The sequence below is a fragment of the Aptenodytes patagonicus genome, chromosome 1, assembly GCF_965638725.1.
Source record: "Aptenodytes patagonicus chromosome 1, bAptPat1.pri.cur, whole genome shotgun sequence".
Taxonomy (NCBI): domain Eukaryota; kingdom Metazoa; phylum Chordata; class Aves; order Sphenisciformes; family Spheniscidae; genus Aptenodytes; species Aptenodytes patagonicus.
This window is the reverse complement of record NC_134949.1, coordinates 70,532,979-70,553,475: the sequence shown is the minus strand read 5'-3', so window position 1 is coordinate 70,553,475 and position 20,497 is coordinate 70,532,979. Positions and strand designations below refer to the sequence as shown.

Below are 20,497 nucleotides of genomic sequence, written 5' to 3'. Positions count from 1 at the left end.
CTGTCTGGTAAAAGCTTTAAAAGCTGAAAAAACTTGGATTCCCTCAGCCACCCAGCACAAGTGGTGCTTTTACAAGGTTCTCAGTAATAAATGAAAAAAGACTTCTTGGGCATCTAATTCACAGCACACAAGAGAACCGCTTTTGCCTCTGTGATGTCTCTAGTTAAAAGAAACAACAACAACAAAAAAAATCAAGTTCTTATCAGAACAGGCGTTTTATCATGGAATTAATTTTATGGACTGAAAATATTTCACCTTATGGGCTGGCACCTTTTAAGTTCTGAATTGGCAAAAAGGCACCAGCTTGGTGTTGGGAGTCACTCAGGTGTTAATGAGAGCGTTAACTGACAGATGGCATTCAAGATATTTCTCCCCTCTCCAATGAAGACAGCTTCTTTGCTACAGCAGAGATCAGGAAAGCTTAATTCTTAACAAGCGTACAATGCTTTGGCACAAAGGCAAGCCCTCTAGAAGGTAATGGGAAGGATTCAGGGTTTGCTGGGATGACCTCAGTCAAACATCATTAACAGGGTCAGGAGAAGCAAAGCCTATTTCAGAAGAAAAAAATAATGTAAGGGCCCCCATGATCAATCTATCGTAGCTTGTCAGAAAGAGAAAGCTTAGGCTGACCTTAGAAGCAATATGAGTTACTACTACCAGCCTGACCTTGAGCTCTCATGTAACAATGGAGACATTTTTTTTTACTGTATTAATGAGCTTTCTTAGCTGAGGTGGGGGAGGAAGCCTTATGGACCAGCTTGTACTTTACCTTCAAACAATTTACCCTACTGAGAAACTAAGTCAGGCATGATGCAGGGGAAAAAAAGATACTACCCCATCCTTCTAGGGAGAAAAGGGTTGGATAGGTATATTCCCCATTTCCTTCCAAGCCTTCTGTGTGCGGCTCACTCAGAAGGTGTGCAAGCCAACAGAAAGCAAGTATTCCTCAGACCATGGGCCAACTTGTCATCAGGGCAATCAGACTGGCAGCGGCTCAAGAGCAACAAGCTCCTTGAAGGGCCTCTCTTCAAAACACTTCACTGAAGCAGAGCAAAATGACCGAGGAACTGGAGATCCAGGAATCATGACCTTAAGCTTTAATATCCACATTTTGTTTCCAATTCAACTAGCAGTGCCACTGGTTGCACCACTGTCCTGCACCACTGGTGGGGACAGACTTCACAAATTCCAGCCAGTGACAGTTTCAAGGGAAGCAATAACTCCTGGCCACACCAAACTGGTGACAGACCTCAGCAAGGTCCAATCCTGGCAGAGCCCTTGTGGTGGAGGAAACAAACACCCAGGCTCATCCTGCTTTTCAGTGCCCTCTTTTGATCATGCCTGGAGAAGACCAGCTGGCCTACAAGGGGCTGTCAACAAAAGGAGGACAGCTTACATTAATGGACCCTGAATGAGATCACAAAATAGGGGGACAAAAAATTAAACTGGGCTTATCAAGGTTCCAGAGTGAAGTTTCTCCTCCCAGAGTCGGAAAGACAGCAGAGATTGTTGGAGTACAAGATGATTACAAGGCATGTACAGGCCTGCCTCTTGTCCTCCACTTCTAGCTAGAACTAGTTTTCTGAATGCAGACGCTGCCCAAACCTCGAGTAATTCTGTGGCTTACCTGTGTGGCCATTCAGGACCTTGTCAGTGAAAGAGGAGAAAGACCCTTGAAGAATCAGTGTGGATTGCACTGAGCTCTACATACAGTGACCTTTGTCTTCACCCTTGCTGAACTTTCTACATTACAATCGTGGTTTTGTTTCAAACCATAAGGACAAAAAAATAGCTGGTTAGCTAACGTTAAGTAGCAGCAGCTCTTCCCTAGAGCAATCTGGTCTAACTCCTGGACTTGGCAGTCTGAAACATGAGTTATCAGAGGTTTCCACGTCCATGAAAGATACTCCCAAGTTTTCCACACAAGTAGAGGACAGCAGAGTAAATTCAGCACCCTAGCAATTCCTGTTCCCTGCCCCTCACTTGTCCACCCCATAACTTGCTTCCAGAGCTCAAATGTGGCACTGAGACCGCCCCCAAGAATATGCTGAAGAGATGCTTAGAGAAGACATCAGGGTTCTGGACCTTTCCTCCAACATGATAATACAGTTAGGACAGGAGGTTCTCCAGCAGAAGGGCTGCTCGATCTTGCTAAGGAAATCTAATTTACGTGGTTGAATGCCAAAGAATCCACTGCCTTCCCAGCTGAACTCCTAAACTGTTCATGTTTAGGAGAGGGAAAAAGTCAGCTAAGAAAAACCAAGGTTGTCAGCAGCTAAGAATACCCCACTTCTGCTCCTTGTCTCCCTCCATCTTACCTCAAGTGATCTTCCATACAATAAAAACTGGGGAAGCCGGAAGAGGAGCTGGCAGATATGCTGTACCCCACAGAGAAGCAGAATAGGAACAGCTATGGAGCGAGGCAGTGTCTCCAGGGAGGCAGAGAGAATGGAGAGCTGATGTGGGCTGTCTAGTCTAATAAGGGATCACACCACAGGAGCATGTGCTGGCTTGACAGAAGCAAGTGCAGCCACTTAACCTGGGTATGACAGCTGAAGTGGGAGCGTCGCTTTGCTTCCCCCAAAAAAGGGGAGCACGAAGGAAGAAGGGGAAGCCACAAGGTCACCACAACTGCCCACCCTTCAGGGAGGTTCCAGGTCTGCTCGTGCAGACTTCTCCCCCCAGTCGTGGCAGAAAAACTGAGCAACCAAGGAAGTTTCCAGCTTGGGCTCTTTAGCACTACTAGACCACACTCACCAACTCCTGAATTAGATGGAGATGCCCTTTTACATACTGTGAGCTGATATGTGCTGCCTTCCACCCCTTTTCCCTCACACGAGGGACAGGAGACAGCATGTCCACCCCTCCAAAAGGAGACGCCAGATGTAGGAACTGAACTCATCTCACACACCAGTGTGGCAAAAGGGCATGCTCTGATCTTCCCCAGCTGCCTGTGGTCCACGCTTCTCCTGTGATTCTGCTTTTATCTAGCAACCACGCTATGCATGACACAGCCGCTGGGAGTGACTTGTTTGTTATTTCGCTGAGAGAAGGCAGAAAAGCCGCAGAGATATCGGCGCAGATATAGCACAGTCCCGCGTTGGCCTGTTCTGAAAAGGCTCTTCCCTTAGGCTGGCAAATGCCGGGGACAGGCAGGAGTGCTGAGATAAGTGTCTATTTGATCTTCTCTCCCCCATTCACCCTGGATTTTTCACTGCTTTATGTTCACAAAACGCCAAGGCAGCTAATCAGTGCTCTGTGACCCCTGTTAATTGGGCTGTGTGAGAGAAAGGCAGCACCGGCAGGAGAAATCACACATACCTGTTACTTTGAACTGTCCTGTCATTTTCTGTCTCCCTGCTTGCAGGAGCTCCAAGCACCCTTCTGTGAGCCAGGGCTGCTCTATTTTCGTCACCATCCCCAGGATCAGCAGGAGGGGCCACAAGCGTTTTGTGCGGTTGTCCTACCTCTAACACCTCAAGGCACAGGGAGGCAACAAAGAGGCATGTTGTTGCTTCTCCTGCCGTGTGAGAAGGTGAAAGTGATTTTTGGTGAAGGAAACACAATCTGAAGGCGCTGATGGCCCTTCTTCCACCTACACCCAGCTGCTCCTTACTGCCCGTATCTGCCTCTCTGTTGCTCCCCCTCTCCCTCCCCATCACAATACCAGGAAGAAGCGAGCAGATGCCCAGCATCCATCTCCCCGTCTCAAGAGACCAGCAGCCTATTTGGCCAAGTAAGCCAGAGAAAGAAAGCAATTGGTGTGAAGATGTGAAGCATTGGAGGAAAGAGGGGTTGGATTTGCCAAGCCTGGTGGATTATGTAGGACTTGGAGGATGAGGAAGACACATATGGTTAACTAGATGCACACTGGGTGCGGGGGCCTGCATTTGATTTTTAGATAGGAGCAAGGGCTGCTTGCGTGTTTGTGTTGTTTGATTAGGGAAAAGAAGAAATAAGAATACGAGCAGCAATAAAACCAGAGCAGCCAGAAACATCCCAAACAACAGCTGAAGGCATATGGTACCAAAGGAAGAGAAAGTCCTGGGGTCAAAGAGGATGAGCAGGAGGATGTGTATGCTGCCCAGACAGATTCAGAGAATATTCATGGGATTAAAATAAAACTTAAAATGTCATGACTACCAGTTTGTTTTTCAATGCCAGCTCAACCTTTCTCTCAAAGTCAGTGAGTCTCTGCAGAGTCTCCATGAAGTGAAGACTTGTGCTCTCAATGCATACAGGGTTTTGGGGTAGTGGTATGGACAGAGAAGAAGGACCCCCCTCCCCCACTACTAAGGCCGCAATCTGAGTGAAAACTGATAATGACAAATCAATGGGTTGGATAACTGGATTAAACAGGGGGAAAAATAATTCTGCTAAAAGATCCTGAAACATCACTGTGGTAAGCAAACAGTATTGCCATATATATTTGTGAAAACATGAATTAAGGTAGCAATAGATGAACAGAAAGGATTATTTACCTTGCATGAATACAAAGAAGAGACGATTTGAGACAGTTTTAAAAAATTGTCTTCTTCCTTAATTGTAACTGCATAAATACAATTAATTAAGTATGATTATGCTGTTTTCCATGGGTATTGTTGGGTTTGACTCAGGATGACCATGTTCACACCAAAGGTGTGTTTAAACACACCTGCCCAGCTTTGCCAGCATACTAACCCCACAGATACTCTGTACTTCACCATTTATTCAATTTTACCTTTAAGATACTACCCTGAAACCATTAGTCAAAGGGTGCAATAACAAATCAGTTGCATTCAGTGTGATGTACAACCCATGAAAGCAGCAAGGGGAAGTTTAAACTCCAAGAGGAAACCAGCTCTGTAATCAGCCACTAACATGCATTTTCCTACCTACCATTGTGTTGAAACATGCACCACAGCTCCAGCATGGAGGAAAGCAGATGGAATTGCAGCTACGTTTTCTCTTCTTGCCTAAAAATACAGACCTCAGTTCCCTGAGATTATGGCTGAAATTGTAAAATACTGTGCATCTGGAAATATATAAGAACCTGCAGAAAACTCCTGGTAAGACGGTCTGTCAGATATCCTGCCTGTCTGAATGGGAAGAAGACTTGAGTGTCCATCAAGCAATAAGTGGTTTCTGCTTCTTTATCAGGGCTTGCACTGGACAGTCCATCAGTCATAGAGGAGACAAGATGCGTGTCGCCAGCAGTGTCAGCCGCTCTTTTTCTGCCTTGAGGAATCAATCTGTTGAGCCAAGGAAGCCCAAGAAAGAGGCAGTATCAGTTACCGAAGCTTTACTCAGAAAGGGAGGCAGAGCTGGTACTAGAACAGGGTGGTACCAGTGCTGATGCCCATCACACATTATGTTCGAGGTGGAAAGGACCAAGGAAAGAAGTTATCTCACCCCAAGAACCTAAGATAAATTAATGACAGAACTGAAAATGTCTGTCATGCCTGGAGAAAGTTTGGTGTCAAGCTGGCATGTGATACTGTGGGAGGATACAAGGGAGATGTCTAAGTGTATGTCATCTCTCACCATGTAACGACATTGATCTTGGCTGTGGAAGGGCCAGGGAAAATGGCTTTCATTAAGCAATGAATTCCCTGGCATGCTAGCGAACAGAGTCGGAGAGCTGAGGAGAGCCGGAGCCCAATGATCCCCTATCCAACGAGATCTATCACGGCAGCTAGACTGGGAACACTAATTTTTCCCTGACAGTATACTCAGATAAAGTGGTAAGTATCTCCTGAGACCCTGAAGTGCAGAGTTTTCTGTCAGGCTCAAAATCAGAAAAGAAGTAACAGACATCACTGGCAAAGGCAGAATGGCAGGAGGCACATGAGAGGTCCTGAGTCTCAGAGCCAACACCAGGGTGTGTACTGAAGGCACTGGAGTGTAGGCTGGTACTGAAGGACAGAAAGATAACAGTGATGAGATGTCATGACGATCAGTACTGAGGTTGGTGATACCAGTACACAAGACAGAGGTGCAAAGTAAGACAGCCAGCTGAAGGAAGAATGCACTGATCCTCAGGGCACAGCTGGTCTCCTGGTGAAGCATAAGATCACCAAGAGAAGATTAAGCAATACTGATGCTGAACTGGAGACTTTACAGGCACATCAGCAGGCAGCAGGCTTGATGGCACTGACAGACTTAATGGTATCAGTAAATTATGTCACTTTTTGGATGCAATGGAAAAACAAAGAATGTAGGTTCTCCTCAGAGCACATGCTCTCGAGGTAATAAATCTGAGACACAGCAGTTCCCGGGGTCAGTTTTAGAGCTGGAGGAGCAGTTCGTGGGCCTCAAAACAAAACCGTCTGACCTGGACATTTCTGAGCACAACTTAACAAAGGGAGGTACCTTCCCCCCCCCCCCCCCCAGATAGGAGGCCAGATTTTTGTCAGCCTTGTAAAGGAAGTCAGACAAAGGCAGGAGGGTCCCTAGGCAGGGTGAAATGCTGATCCTAAAAGGCCCTGATCAGCAGGTGAAACTCCTCCAGTCCCAGCATGGATGGATGCCTCTCAGCACCCCTCAGGAATTCGGAGTGCTGCATTCTTCTCTGCCCAATTCTTCCCCAAGGCTTATCAGACACTGAGGATGGGAATCACTTATAGGCATAACGATCCCACAGCCAAAACAGCATTTGAAGCCTGGGGGCTTCTGCGTTGCTTCTGTGTCAAGTACCTTCGGCTTTGAATAACAAAAGGCAATCTCTTGAAGGATCAAAAAGGAAAACAAAAAGAACTAGTGTTAGAACTATTTATTAACTAACCCAAGAACTAGTTACAGGTTGTTAGATACAATAAAAAGGGAGAGAGAAGGATCTGGGTGCTCAAGAGGGAAACAAGTACCTTGGGGGAAGCCAACTCTGTCAATCAGTGCGGGGGTAGATTTGGGTAACACTGGTGTGGGGTGAGAAGCCTGGTAAGACACGGGCTGCCAGCTACTGCTTTGAAGGGTTCTGCTAAGGGAGACTTTGGTTCATGCATGCTGGGTGTATAGCCAGCATATACTGATCTGACCTGGAAAAGACAGGCTGATCACTGCACTGACTGCAGTCCTTAAGGGAGGGATCTCGACGGCCACACAGACACAGCGAGAGAGTGTGAGAACTGCTGCTGCGTGCTCTGCTCTTGCCACACACTGCCTCCATGTGCACACTTCGACTCTTAAGGCATGGAGTTTTTTTCCCCCTTGTTTTGTGTCTTATTCTGTGTGACCTTGACAACCAACCACACAGTGTATGCCCAACAACAAGCCACTCCAGACGTGATGAAATGAAGATCAAGCCATAGTAGTCTCTATCTCAGGAGGGATGAACACAGCTTTCTGGATGGTCCAGAATAAAGGAATGTACCTAGAGCCCAACTTTCACCTTGTGAACTGACCTGGTAAGACAGCAAGTGCTTTGGTTGGTCTGCGATGGCATTTCACCTCTCCCATCAATTACCTTCACCTGCGCCTAACCAGGCTTCAATCCACGCTTGCCAATTTTCATCCACGTGCTTTCTTCTTTCTACTACTGTTACTTGATGGTGACATTCTTTCTGAAGAGCAGATCAGCCCTTGGGAGTTGGAGCTGATTAACTTACAAAAGACCCAAATACATCTCCTATATTCTCAAAGAACAAATAGGAATGAGGCTCACTGTGCCCCGCATTCAGACTGGAAGAGGATCATTACTTACTATTCATTCCTGGATCCTTGAAGAACAAGTGAAGCCAGCTTAATGCTGCATTGTTCATTCCTAGTGCCCATCAACAGAAAGCATGCTCCCAATTCATAGCCATAAGGAAACACAACAGTATTGCTGCGCCATAAGCTCTTCCGATTGTTTAGGGGCTGTGGAGAGGACCTTAGGGTATTACAGTGATGACGAGCACTGTGGGGAAGAAGCTAGAGTTATTGTCTTGATGATGATGGGGAAATAGGACACATGCGTGTATTATGGCACAAATCCATATGAAACAAACCCTTATGTGCCATGCTGCTCATAGAAAAATATGCTTGATGTGGGAGAAGAGAGTCTCTTCTGAGGCAAAAAATACCTAGCGTGGGGTTGCCTTGAAGCAAACAAGCTTGTCAAATTCATTACTTAGAACGAGCCCCACATATTACAAGTTTCTGGGGACAATGGATAAAACCAAGTTTTTACAGATAAATAAATGGGTCCTAAAGAAGTCCCTTTTGGGATTCATTTCAGAACAGGGTTTTCCTCTTCTTTTCTCTAAAGCTTAAACCACTACACTGGTTGAGCCAGAAAGAAACTGACGAAGGATGGAAGGTAAAATGAGAGAAAAATTAAAAGTATAGGTGACTTAGAACAGAGACTGACATGACACACCAAATCATCGTAGTGGCTTAGCAACTGGCCAGCAGCTGCCCCAGCCGTTCATCAAGCTCACTGGGGCTAAAAGGCTCCAAGTAAATAATTTCAGAACTTCTCCAATATTCACCCTTGGACTAAAGATCGGTTTCTGAACCTGGCTGAGGTGCCGGGAGGTGGCCTGCAAAACCAACCGTACTGGAGCAAAAATCCTGGACCGATGGTTTGGAGCATCACTATCTTGAAATGCAAGTCTCAAAAGTGAGGGCAAAGGCTTCACGTGGAGAGAACTTCCACATCCTGTCCCTCTCTCTCCATCACTCTTTGTCTTCTTCCTTCTATTTGCCTCTCATCCATCTGCCCTGACAATAACAGCACAGCTTTCACGGTCTCTTTTTCTTCCACCATTTTCATTCCTTATTCTCCACCACACCTATGGAACAGTACTTCCAGAATGTGCTACCAACTTTTCTTCAAACTCTTCTTTAAAGATTCATTTTATCCATCTGAGAATCAAAGACATTTACTCAGCTTTATTTATACTTGAACTCTATAATTTTATTCCACTGTGCTACTCATTAATCTCTGAATGACCGTGTTATTTTACTGCTGTAATCTCATCCTTCCTTTCCCAACACCTGCCAGCTGCCTCATTTTCACTTTTTACCCTTTAAAAGGCTCACCTTGCATGGCTTGGCTATTATTATAATAAATATTAATATTAGATTCAAGACGAGCAACGTAGCCACTTCATCTCCCTTGCCCCCTCACGGTATCTCCTGCGCTGATGATACTGGGTCGATTCCAGAGGCCATCCACCAATCTCCATGATGTATGCAAGGCAGCACTTGTTAAAAGTCAGACTGTAAATAATGCTGATCTTGTTGATATTCACTTGGCATTCATGAATATGATTCTGAGTTAGTGAGGTGCTTTGTGGCCGGGCCATTGAAACAGTTGTTATAATCAAGGTCACTGGCACAGCTGCAAGAGCCGGCTGTTAAAACTCTTTCCAAAAGGTGGTGGTCCCCAGGTCTGCTGCGACTGAGCTTAGGCTGGCTGCTCCAGATGTTATGGCACCGACTGAAGTGTTGGATTCATTCAGATTGTCTTAGTACCTTGGCTTAGCTATTCCTGCAGCCCGGCTCACCACAGTATCCAAGAGACTGAAAACTTGGCATTGGTTTGCCAGCTATCCCAGTTGACCTGCCACTTTATCCCCTAGACCAGACCAACATACAGCAGTTCTTAAAGGACACAGCTCACGTAGTCACATGCAGAAGGGCAGTTTCAAGATGTTAAGTGTTTTATTGAGGGCACTTCTACCAAAACATGAGACCTGGGGTAACCCCCAAAGTAGCCTGTTAAGACACAGTCCACACAGAATAAAGGACAAGGATGGACAAAAGTGACAAAGCAGAAGGAAGCAGCAAAATACTCAGAGCTATTAAACACAGTCCTCGGAAATGGGCATTCTGCCCTGATGGGTTAGAAGATTTCAGATTATCCCTTATCTCTTTCTGATGAAAGCTCAAATAAGTGATTACAGAACAAGCATTAGAAAATAAGCAGAAAAGAGGCAGTATTCTTGATTGGCAATTCAACAAGTAGGGAATATAGCTCTTCAAATGCCATACTGGGAGTATTTCTCAATGCCACCACTAAGGGTATGAGAGAAATAATTAAGACAATTGCGGGAGAGGGAAGAGGAGTTAAGGAATATCCTCTTATTATCCATAGTCATAGAATCATAGAATCATTTATGTTGGAAAGGACCTTTAAGATCATCGTCCAACTGTTAACCTAACACTGCCAAGTCCACCACTAAACCATGTCCCTAAGCACATCTACACGTCTTTTAAATACCTCCAGGGATAGTGACTCAACCACTTCCCTGGGCAGCCTGTTCCAATGCTTGACAACCCTTTCGGTGAAGAAATTTTTCCTCACGTCCAATCTAAACCTCCCCTGGTGCAACTTGAGGTCATTTCCTCCTGTCCTATTGCTTGTTATTTGGGAGAAGAGACTGACTCCCACCTCGCTACAACCTCCTTTCAGGTAGTTGTAGAGAGCGATGAGGTCTCCCCTCAGCCTCCTTTTCTCCAGGCTAAACAACCCCAGTTCCCTCAGCCGCTTCTCACAAGACTTGTTCTCTAGACCCTTCACCAGCTTCATTGCCCTTCTTTGGACACACTCCAGCACCTCCAATGTCTTTCTTGTAGTGTGGGACCCAAAACTGAACACAGTATTCGAGGTGCGGCCTCACCAGTGCCGAGTACAGGGGCACAATCACTTCCCTAGTCCTGCTGGCCACACTATTTCTGATACAGGCCAGGATGCCATTGGCCTTCTTGGCCACCTGGGCACACTGCCGGCTCATGTTCAGCCGGCTGTCGACCAACACCCCCAGGTCCTTTTCCTCCAGGCAGCTTTCCAGCCACTCTTCCCCAAGCCTGTAGTGCTGCATGGGGTTGTTGTGACCCAAGTGCAGGACCCGGCACTTGGTCTTGTTGAATCTCATACAGTTGGCCTGGGCCCATCGATCCAGCCTGTCCAGATCCCTCTGTAGAACCTTCCTACCCTCAAGCAGATCACCACTCCCGCCCAACTTGGTGTCGTCTGCAAACTTACTGAGGGTGCACTCGATCCCCTCGTCCAGATCATTGATAAAGATATTAAACAGAACTGGTCTCAGTACTGAGCCCCGGGGAACGCTACTTGTGACCAGCTGCCAACTGGATGTAACTCCATCCACCACAACTCTTTGGGCCTGGCCGTCCAGCCACTTTTTTACCCAGCAAAGAGTACGCCCGTCCTAGCCACAAGTAGCCAGTTTCTCCAGGAGAACGCAGTGGGAAACGGTGTCAAAGGCTTTGCTAAAGTCTAGGTAGACAACATCCACAGCCTTTCCCTCATCCACTAAGCAGGTCACCTTGTCACAGAAGGAGATCAGGTTAGTCAAGCAGGACCTGCCCTTCATGAATCCGTGCTGACTGGGCCTGATCACCTGGTTGTCCTGCACGTGCCGCCTGACGGCACTCAAGATGATCTGCTCCATAATCTTCCCCAGCACCGAGGTCAGACTGACAAGCCTGTAGTTCCCCAGATCCTCCTTCCAGCCCTTCTTGTAGATGGGCATCACATTTGCTAACCTCCAGTCAACTGGGACCTCCCCGGTTAGCCAGGACTGCTGATAAAGGATTGAAAGTGGCTTGGTGAGCACTTCCCCCAGCTCCCTCAGTACCCTTGGGTGGATCCCATCCGGCCCCACAGACTTGTGTGTGTCTAAGTGGTGTAGCAGGTCGCTAACCATTTCCCCTTGGATTACGGGGGCTTCATTCCGCTCCCTGTCCCTGTCTTCCAGGGGGCTGGGTACCCAGAGAACAACTGGTCTTACTGTTAAAGACTGAGGCAAAGAAGGTATTAAGTACCTCGGCCTTTTCCTCATCCTTTGTAACTATGTTTCCCCCCATATCCAGTAAAGGATGGAGATTCTCCTTAGCCCTCCTTTTGTTGCTAATGTATTCATAGAAACATTTTTTATTGTCTTTTACGGCAGTAGCCAGATTAAGTTCTAGCTGGGCTTTGGCCCTTCTAATTTTCTCCCTGCATAACCTCACAACATCCTCGTAGTCCTCCTGAGTTGCCTGTCCCTTCTTCCAAAGGTCATAAACTCTCCTTTTTTTCCTGAGTTCCAGACAAAGCTCTCTGTTCAGCCAGGCCGGTCTTCTTCCCCACCAGCTCGTCTTTCGGCACATGGGGACGGCCTGCTCCTGCGCCTTTAAGATTTCCTTCTTGAAGAATGTCCAGCCTTCCTGGACTCCTTTACCCTTTATATTAGAACAAACCAGGTGCAAACTACAAGCCAAAGACTCCAAGGTTAGTTTACAGATCCAGAAAGAACTTAAGGTGGGCGCAAAACAGATGATCCACCTGGGAAAAAAAAATTCCAATGCATTAAGGGAAGAAGTAACAAGAAAAAAAATAATTGAGGTTCCTAAGGAAGCAAATGCTGTCTGTGGTGCCACAGAGTCAATTAGATAGGTTTCAGCTACAGTGATGGACCAATCTCTCAGGGTATTAAAAAAAAATCAAATCTCATGGGGCATAGGCAAGAGCAGAGATATTGTTTTTGTTCCTCCTCACTTTCTGGCACCTTTGTCCATGTTGAAAAAATAAAAAATAAAACATGTTATAAGAAAAAGCAATTAAATGTTTTTCAAGAGACAACAGCAGTGTACAAAACGTCTCCCAAAGAGAAATATAATAAAGTCAGTGAAACTTTTTATGCCATCACATTAGAAAAATAGCAAAAATGCAATAACAGAGCAGTGAAGAATGAGTTTCACCCAAAGAAATGCTGAACAGCGGGAGCTTTTCTGGATTATTTTAGTTGAGTGTGCACATCCATGTCACACCATCACTTCTTACTTAAAAACAGCTGCAGAAGGCTCCTGCTGTGGCTGTTGCCGTTAGCTGAAGCTCTGATCTTCCTGTCTTGATACAAGTCATCACATCGCATTTCCTGCTGGAATTAAAGTGGCAGCCCCTAGGGACTATGCAGCTGCCCAATTTATATCACAGAGAATCTGAAGCAAGCACCAGTATTTTTTCCAAACTGCTTAATTTTTTTTTTTTTTTTTTATAAACCCCCAAATTCTATTATGAGTTTTCTCCCTCATCACTCCCCACATTCCAGGCAGTTGCATTTTGAAACAATTAAAAGAAAAGATAGGCATTTCAAGGCCTGTGCACAAAAGCTGGAGGCAGGAAAAATGTATGGGTAAACTCACTGGCATCAAACCAAACGGTGCCTATAGCATAAAACTGAGCAGAGAGATCATATAAAAAGCTTCAAGGATATTAGTTATTATGTGGTTAGTAGTTAGATGGTACATATGGTATATGAATACTATGAAGGCTATTTATAAAACAACAAAAGCTGCAGATCATGGCACAAAAGCATTTTGGGTCAAAGCAAAAAGAGGAGAGCAACAGGGAAACTGTCCTGGCCAAGTGCTCAAACCACCCAGTGCCAGGCAAGAACAGCTACAGGGTCATCGCTAAAGATGCTAGAAGCCAGAAATGCAAACTACTGTTTTTTTTGTTCTGTACTTCTACAGTGCTTAACACGGCAAGAACCAGGTCAATGAAGAGTGCTCCTAACAGCTATGATAGGTTATGATAAGTAAGAATTTGGAGAATATCATGTGGCATCCCATTAAGTAGTCTCTGTAGTTAAACACAGATATCCATAACTCAAAGAAATTCTTAAGTTACCAGACATTCAACACTCCTTAACCACCAAGCAGGGTAAAAAACAGTCTCTCTCTTGTATGTAATTCTTTTTTTTAAAAAGTCTGTCACAAAGAATATCAAAACCAAGGCAAAGTTGCCCTACTTCAAAACCAAGAATCACAGAACCCTACAAAAGTATTAATCTCATTTTTTTTCAAAGAATAATAAGCAAATCAACCTAGAGTATGTTAAATTGTGCATTAGAAGGGCTCTCAGCTAGGTTCCACTTCCAAAATTACTTGAGAGCACATTATAATTAGCAAAGGTATGTGACAGTTTTATACCCCTCTATGATGCATGATTAAAGCCAGGCAGCCCAGCTCCGCCACAAGTTCTGCACGCCATCAAAACAGATGTGACAAGAACTACAAGCTGCTCCCAGACAGACTGTGAGAAAGCATAGGCAGATAACATTTTGGCCATCAAAGAGGTAAGACATGATCCAAAACTAATTAAACCTCAAAACCCCTCGGAGAGGTAAACTATGTTTTACATGAAGTTATATGAAGCATCTTGTGCTTGAGCCGCAGTGCTCCAGCCCAAGAACAAGGATGAGAACAAGCTCCTCCCTTCCCCTCTGAGGTGCAACAGGGAGCAAAGTCTGCAGCCTAAATATTAACAGCTCACAGCCTCAGCACAAGGATGCGGAGCACAAATGACTGGAGAAATCGCTGCTGTAATGCCATTGTGATGGTCTGTGAAACTGCTCATTTTTCCCACGCAAGACAAATACCTACTATCTGTCTGCAACAGAAAAATATGGAGTCCTGGCCCATTGTGAAAAGCCAAATCTAAACTCCACACAAATTCTGCCTCTTACATTTGCACGTCCGCTGAGCACTCAGAAAATCAATTAGAGGCTCAACTCCTTACCATTAACTGGGGACAAACTAGATACAGTAGGGAAGCTGTGCATCAGCCAAGGCCTATGCCTCTCAAACTCAGGTTAGAGGGAACAAAGGCGTTGGAAATAAATGTGTAAGGAACAAGGAGAATTTTAGGCTTTAAAAACACACATTCATTTTGGATAAACATTCGGTGGCTGGTTTGCAAGTGTGAAACAAACAGTGGGGAAAGTTTGTTTCTAAGAAGTGTATCCAAGCCATCATTTTTATTCTCATTTACATACAGATTTCCATGTTTAGACTACATCTTAATGCTTCTTCCTTCATGACATCCCTCTGCATACAGCACCTTTCCCTCTATTTCCAGGTAGCCTCCCCCATTGCTTCCTCTGCAGAGCTTCAGAGCCCACCTCCCTAACATCCCAGTGGCTCCAGGCAGTTTTCCTGGTATATTCCTTCAGCCATTTCCACCTCACTGCTCCTGCTGTGCTCTTTTCCCCATCGCCTCTGCAGAGAAGACTTTTCTCGTTATTCCCCTGCCCACGAGGTAGTCCCCTTCTACGGGAGGTGCTGTAGAAAAGGTGCAGCTGCTTTCTCCTTCAGGCACCTCATGCTTTCCCTAGCACGACCATTCGGGTGATGTGTAAGTTCTCACGACTTCACTACGTGACTTCACACTCCTGTGTGCCCTATGGCTCCTCTCGTACATGGACAGACACACAGCAACAGCTACGTAGGTACCTACCTATGCCACATATGCACCCTGACTAGGCTGCACAAAACCACGGTTGGGTTAGCAGCTCTTCCTTCTGCAATAACGTTACCTCCTTGCAGCTTTTGCATCCCAAACTTAACCGAGGCTTTATCTACACAGGCACAAAGTGGGACCTTCACGCCATATGGAATAACTACACGTTGTTGAGCTGCCAGGCGAGTCAAGTAACTGCACGAGTGTATACGCATGTGTACACGTGTAAACTTCCCCAGACAGACAGACAACTTGGCAATGCCTAACGACTCACCCATGATTCATCCCTGACTTTTGTTAGGTAAAATATTGAGAAAGGTGAGGCAATTAGACGGTGCAACTGCTAAGTAGACACTCTTAGATCTGGAGAGTTGAGGAGATCCTCAGACTTTTGAATTTATCAAATTTATCAAAGACAAATCTTCCACTGCTTCTACGAGGCTGAGCTGATTAAGGTGGGCAAAACACTTAAACCACTACTTTCTGGTAGAAATAAACTTGCTGCATGTTTATAAGCAAGATTATATTGCTTTGTGACTATTTTGATGAAGGAGGTGTACGCAATTGCAGTCCCTTTACAATCAAGCTTCTCATCAGATCAGTTTCATTCAGAGACAGTAAATGCAGTGCAGCTGATATCAGTTCAGGTCCTGATACCCACTTATGCTGAATGCCAACCCAGCAATGCAAGAGAACTTACTTAAGTGGCAGATATATATAAAAAAATAAACTATATAAATTTTGTTGAACATAATCAGTTAATTAGAAATAGAGCTTTCAATGCAAGCACCTGCAATTATGCCTATGCGCCAGCCTAAGCCTCTGCACAACAGGGGAATCTTAGGGAGCAGGATTGCTTAACACCTCTTCTAAGCAACTGCAAGTGTTGCCAAGCCGTCTTCATCTCCACAATTATGCTTTGCTATTAACATGATTCACAGAAGAACAAATAAAACACACTGCAACAAGCCTTCGTTATCACTGGAAGCACATTTCACTGCATGAGTGGTGATCCTCTAAAGAATGATGTTCTACAGATGTCTTATTTCGGGAGGCTACTTTGGTGGACACTAACAAAGTGTCACTGGATGTCAAAACATCAAAAGAACGTGTCAAATCACTTCCAACATCCTGCAACTGAACCGATTCCAATACTCCTCTTATTTCCAAGAAAATAATTACGATTGTCCCTCTGTAAAGCAACGGGATCTTCAATGCAAGTGAGGTGGCTGCAGAGCAGCAAGTCTTATTCTATGCAATACATATAAAACGTTGAAAACATATGCGATGATTTAAAGGCTCACTGTGATATCACTAATTTGACCAAATGGAGTGCAGAGCATAACAGCAGATGTGAATGTTCACTGTATGCGCTAGTGCTACAGCAGAGCATCAAACAGATTTGCATGGGACCTGAATAAAGAAGTTTGCTTAACAACAGGTCTGTAAAATTAAAAACCTACAATTCAGCCCAAGAAGAGCTGGAATTCCCTTCCACTCGGTGAAGCATCTGGCTTGATTGCTGGTGGCTGCCAGTCACTGCCATGTCATCACTCTAAAGCTGTGAAACATCCCCGCGACCATGTTAATTAGCTCCCCTTGCAAAGCGCTTAAGCCGTAGAGCGAGGTTACTCACGTGATGTCTCTGCGCTGATAGCAACCTTGAAGAAGGCAGGCGATCAGGTCGCTGATAAACTCCACATCATCCCTGTGAAGAGCAGCTTCCAGTTCCTAATGAGCAGAAAGGAGAAAAAAATTCCAACCATCAAACTAATTCCTTAAAATTTACTGCTGGCTGATCAGGACCAAAAAGACCCAATCAGCCTCAAGGACGTGTACAGCAGCAGAGCATACGCTGGGTAAGCCAACCTTCCCCATCATTAAAAATACTGCTACTACTACCTCTTCATTGCAAGAGTTTATGGGAAGACCTTGAAAGGCTTTTACTGAATGTCACTCTCCAGCCAGAAGACTAATGGAAACAGAAAAATAGGGTTCAGTGAGGTTGAGATACTACGGCCTAATAAGAAACCCATGATTTCTCCCACGTTCAGCTGATGGGCAGGAATCAACGGTTTCATTCTCCTGCTTTGCTTTCCACTTACTAAGGCTGGTGAGTTCATTTAAAAGATGTGCTCAGAAAGCGTGGCCCTGAAAGCCACTTACACAGGGAAGTAGCAGTTTCAGATGGATAGCCAGAAATGGCTGAAAGCTAGCAAGCAAATGCCTCGAAGAAAAGCAAGCATTTTGATTATTTATTTCTCTTTGTTTTGGTTTGGTTTTTTTTGGTCTCCCCTCCAGTAAGAGAGAAAGAAAGGATGGAGGGCTGTCAGACCTCATGACCCAAAACCTCAACCCTTGATGGAGGGGTGGAGAGTATCATGGCTTATTTCAGCATGATGGAGTTCATGTAAAGGTGTGATGCAGGAACTGATCCACAAAAAGGACAAACTTCTGAATTGTAGTTATTACGAATTGCACATATGTTGTGAGAAATATCTGTTTTTCAGCTAGCAATTTCAAGATTTGTTTTCAAAATATTACTAGGTTAACTACAGTTTTATTTATATGCCAGAAAATCATTCACAGTAAGAAAAATCCACTTCTGTAAGTTATCATCAGTAGCATACAGCAGTTAACAAGATTTAATACGGATAAATAACATAGGCATAAGAAGCTGTTCTTTTTTTGTTTCAGAGTATATAAGGGATTGAATACAAATTCCTACTTGAATGTTACTCAACAGACTGTTACACAAATGGCTAAGCTAATGGCTACAGAATAAAGGTTAATGGCCAGAGAATAAAGGATAAACGTTTTGGCACTTACCCAATAAAGAAGAGAAAGTGCTTTTTTTATTAGACCACAGTAACTGTGGTAACAAAATTATTGATAACAGATCGCAGATTAAATGCCGCTTGTAGTTTTTTTATTGGAAATGCATTAATGGCATATTTTCATTATCAACACCACTCTTATTTACCTCTTGTGCAATACCCAAAGTGCTTCACGAGTGGAAGCCTGACACATGCCCCGCGAAGAATGTATTAAACGCATCTATTATACGTGGAAACTCGAGGCAAGGAAAGGGCGTCGGGCAGCCAAAGCCTGACATAGCGTTCCTGCCGCAGAGCTAGGAAAAGTCCCAAGAATCTCTGTTCTGGCCTCTAGATGACTACCCTGCTTAATGACAAGTTAATACAAAAACTGCAGTTGCTGCTTGCCATCCCTTGGAGAGAGTGGTATTATTGTTGTATAAATAGTAATCACGCTATATAAATAGCAATTACTGAATGAATTCACTTGGTAAGCGGCTAGTATTTTAGAGGTGTTGACTTATTGTATTGGTAAATGACTTCAGTGGACATCTGACCTCTAACAAAACGTACCTGAGAGGGAAAAGAAAAGATACGATAAAACATCCCAGGTATGTTACCACAGTAAACTTGCAGCTTGTGAAAAATGACATGTTAGGACCCAGAATAAAGGGGGCGGAAATTAGTCTCCAGGATATTCCCCCCCCATTCAGCCTCTCCCTTATCCACATATACTCGTGCACTAAAGCTGTCAGTCAGCAGCCTGCCCCTGCTAGGATGTGACAGCCTTTTGTATGAAGGAATATTTAAATTGCTTCCCATGAGCCTTTTCAGCCTGCTGTTTGACTAACACTCCTTACGCAGCGGCCACAACCGGCTCAGATAGCACCTATCTCAAGCCATTGTTTTCCAGGCCCAGGAGTGACCTTTAGATTTTCGGAGCCAGCGGGTCACCCCGGGAGCTGGGGGACATTCCTCGGGCACTGGGCAAGGTGCCGTCTCCTGGGCAGGGACCCGCCGGTCTTCCCCAAAACACCTGGGCGGGGAGTTTACCCCCTCTCTTGCTGCCTCCTCTCTCCCAGACGGGTGCTCCTCGTCCCTGCCTTCATGGCGGGTGCAGAGCAGATTTGGGAACCTGACTCGGCTGCAGACAGATCTTGCAGCTGTTTACTACAGGCACTGGGCACGCAGACCCACACGGGGCCGGGTGCAGAGTCCCGGCGCCACTCTGGGTTAAAGGGCTCTGGCACAAGTCAGGATTAACGAGCGCACGCGTAGCACGGGGCTAACGAAGGTCCATCGTTAGCAGGCATGAGGCTGTCAGCACTGCTGTAGAAAGGTACTTGCACCGCGCTTCCCAATGCCGCGGGTGCTGCCTGTAGCCCGCTTTGGTCCTCTTGTCCCTACCGACAGTCGCACCCGGTGCCAGTGGGTTATGGTAAAGGCACAGTCCAAGTATTACTGTGATTATTTATCTTGGAAAAAGATACTGACATTGTCCTGTAAAGTTTTTGTCTACTTTTTTTCTGTCTACTTTTTTTCTGTCGCTGCTTGCGATAGGACAAAAGCAGCGCGAGATGCTTTAATTTCCCAGGGATGGGTCAATTGGCCCTGTTTAACTGAATGTCATGATTTTCTATCCCGCTGGATTCTCCAGCTTTCTGCCCCAAAACACCTAAATCCTGGACTTTTCCCACACGCCCAGGGTGCTGTGGGAACGCCGGGGACCAGGAGGATGCGATGCAGATCTTAACATCTCAGGACCCTGAACAAAGTGTTAGGATCCCCTAGGGATTTCACCTAATGCTTCAGCCCAGATTTTGCAGGAGGAGGAATAAACCTTGTTTTTCCAGCCCTCCCCTCCAACAACAGACAGCCAGCAAAGCAGCAGGGTGCCCGAGCGGTGCATCTGAGCAGAGGTGGCCAAAGCGACCCGAGGGACTCCCAGGGGAAAGAGGCCACCAAAACCCCGCTGGTCCTGAGGGCAAACCATGCCCGGGGCGCCCATCCCCACGCTCCTCTGGCCTGGCCAGGGTGAGCGGCGAGCGGCTGGGCTTCCTCCCTGCCACCATCCCCCCCATGCCTCCAACCCTTTTGTTTTTCCCCTTTTCTCTTTGAGCACTGAGCTGTGAGCACAGAAATCTGAACCTTGCCAAAACGCTTTGGGGACGGCACAGAAAGGAAACAGAAGAGGCAGCAAATCAGCAGAGGAAGGGGGGGGACACATCTCCTCCTCCTCCTCTAGCTGGAGAGAGCAACAGACAGGAGAAAAGCAGGATTCTCCCCCTCTCCAGCTGGCGTCACACCTCATTAGGGAAAAGCCTGTTTAACGTCTCTCCCTCCCCCCAGCCCGGGACTAAATCCCCCCTGAGTCAGGCAAGGGCTGTCGGGAAGAGGCGGCCGCCAGAGCAAGGGTGACCACCTCACCCGGGAGGAGCGCTGGCCCGAAGCAGGGTTAGCCGGGGCAGGCGAG

The 20,497-nt window shown here is 45.8% G+C and overlaps 1 protein-coding gene across 1 annotated transcript in view; it reads right to left on the bottom strand.

Moving 5' to 3' along the window:
- CECR2 (CECR2 histone acetyl-lysine reader) overlaps positions 1 to 16,914 on the bottom strand; it is a 47,506-nt gene extending 30,592 nt beyond the window's left edge. Inside the window, exon 1 of the mRNA XM_076341586.1 lies at positions 16,845 to 16,914. The gene's annotated coding sequence lies outside the window, so the exon portion shown is untranslated. The remainder of the gene's footprint in view (positions 1 to 16,844) is intronic.
- Between the last annotated feature and the right edge of the window lie 3,583 nt (positions 16,915 to 20,497).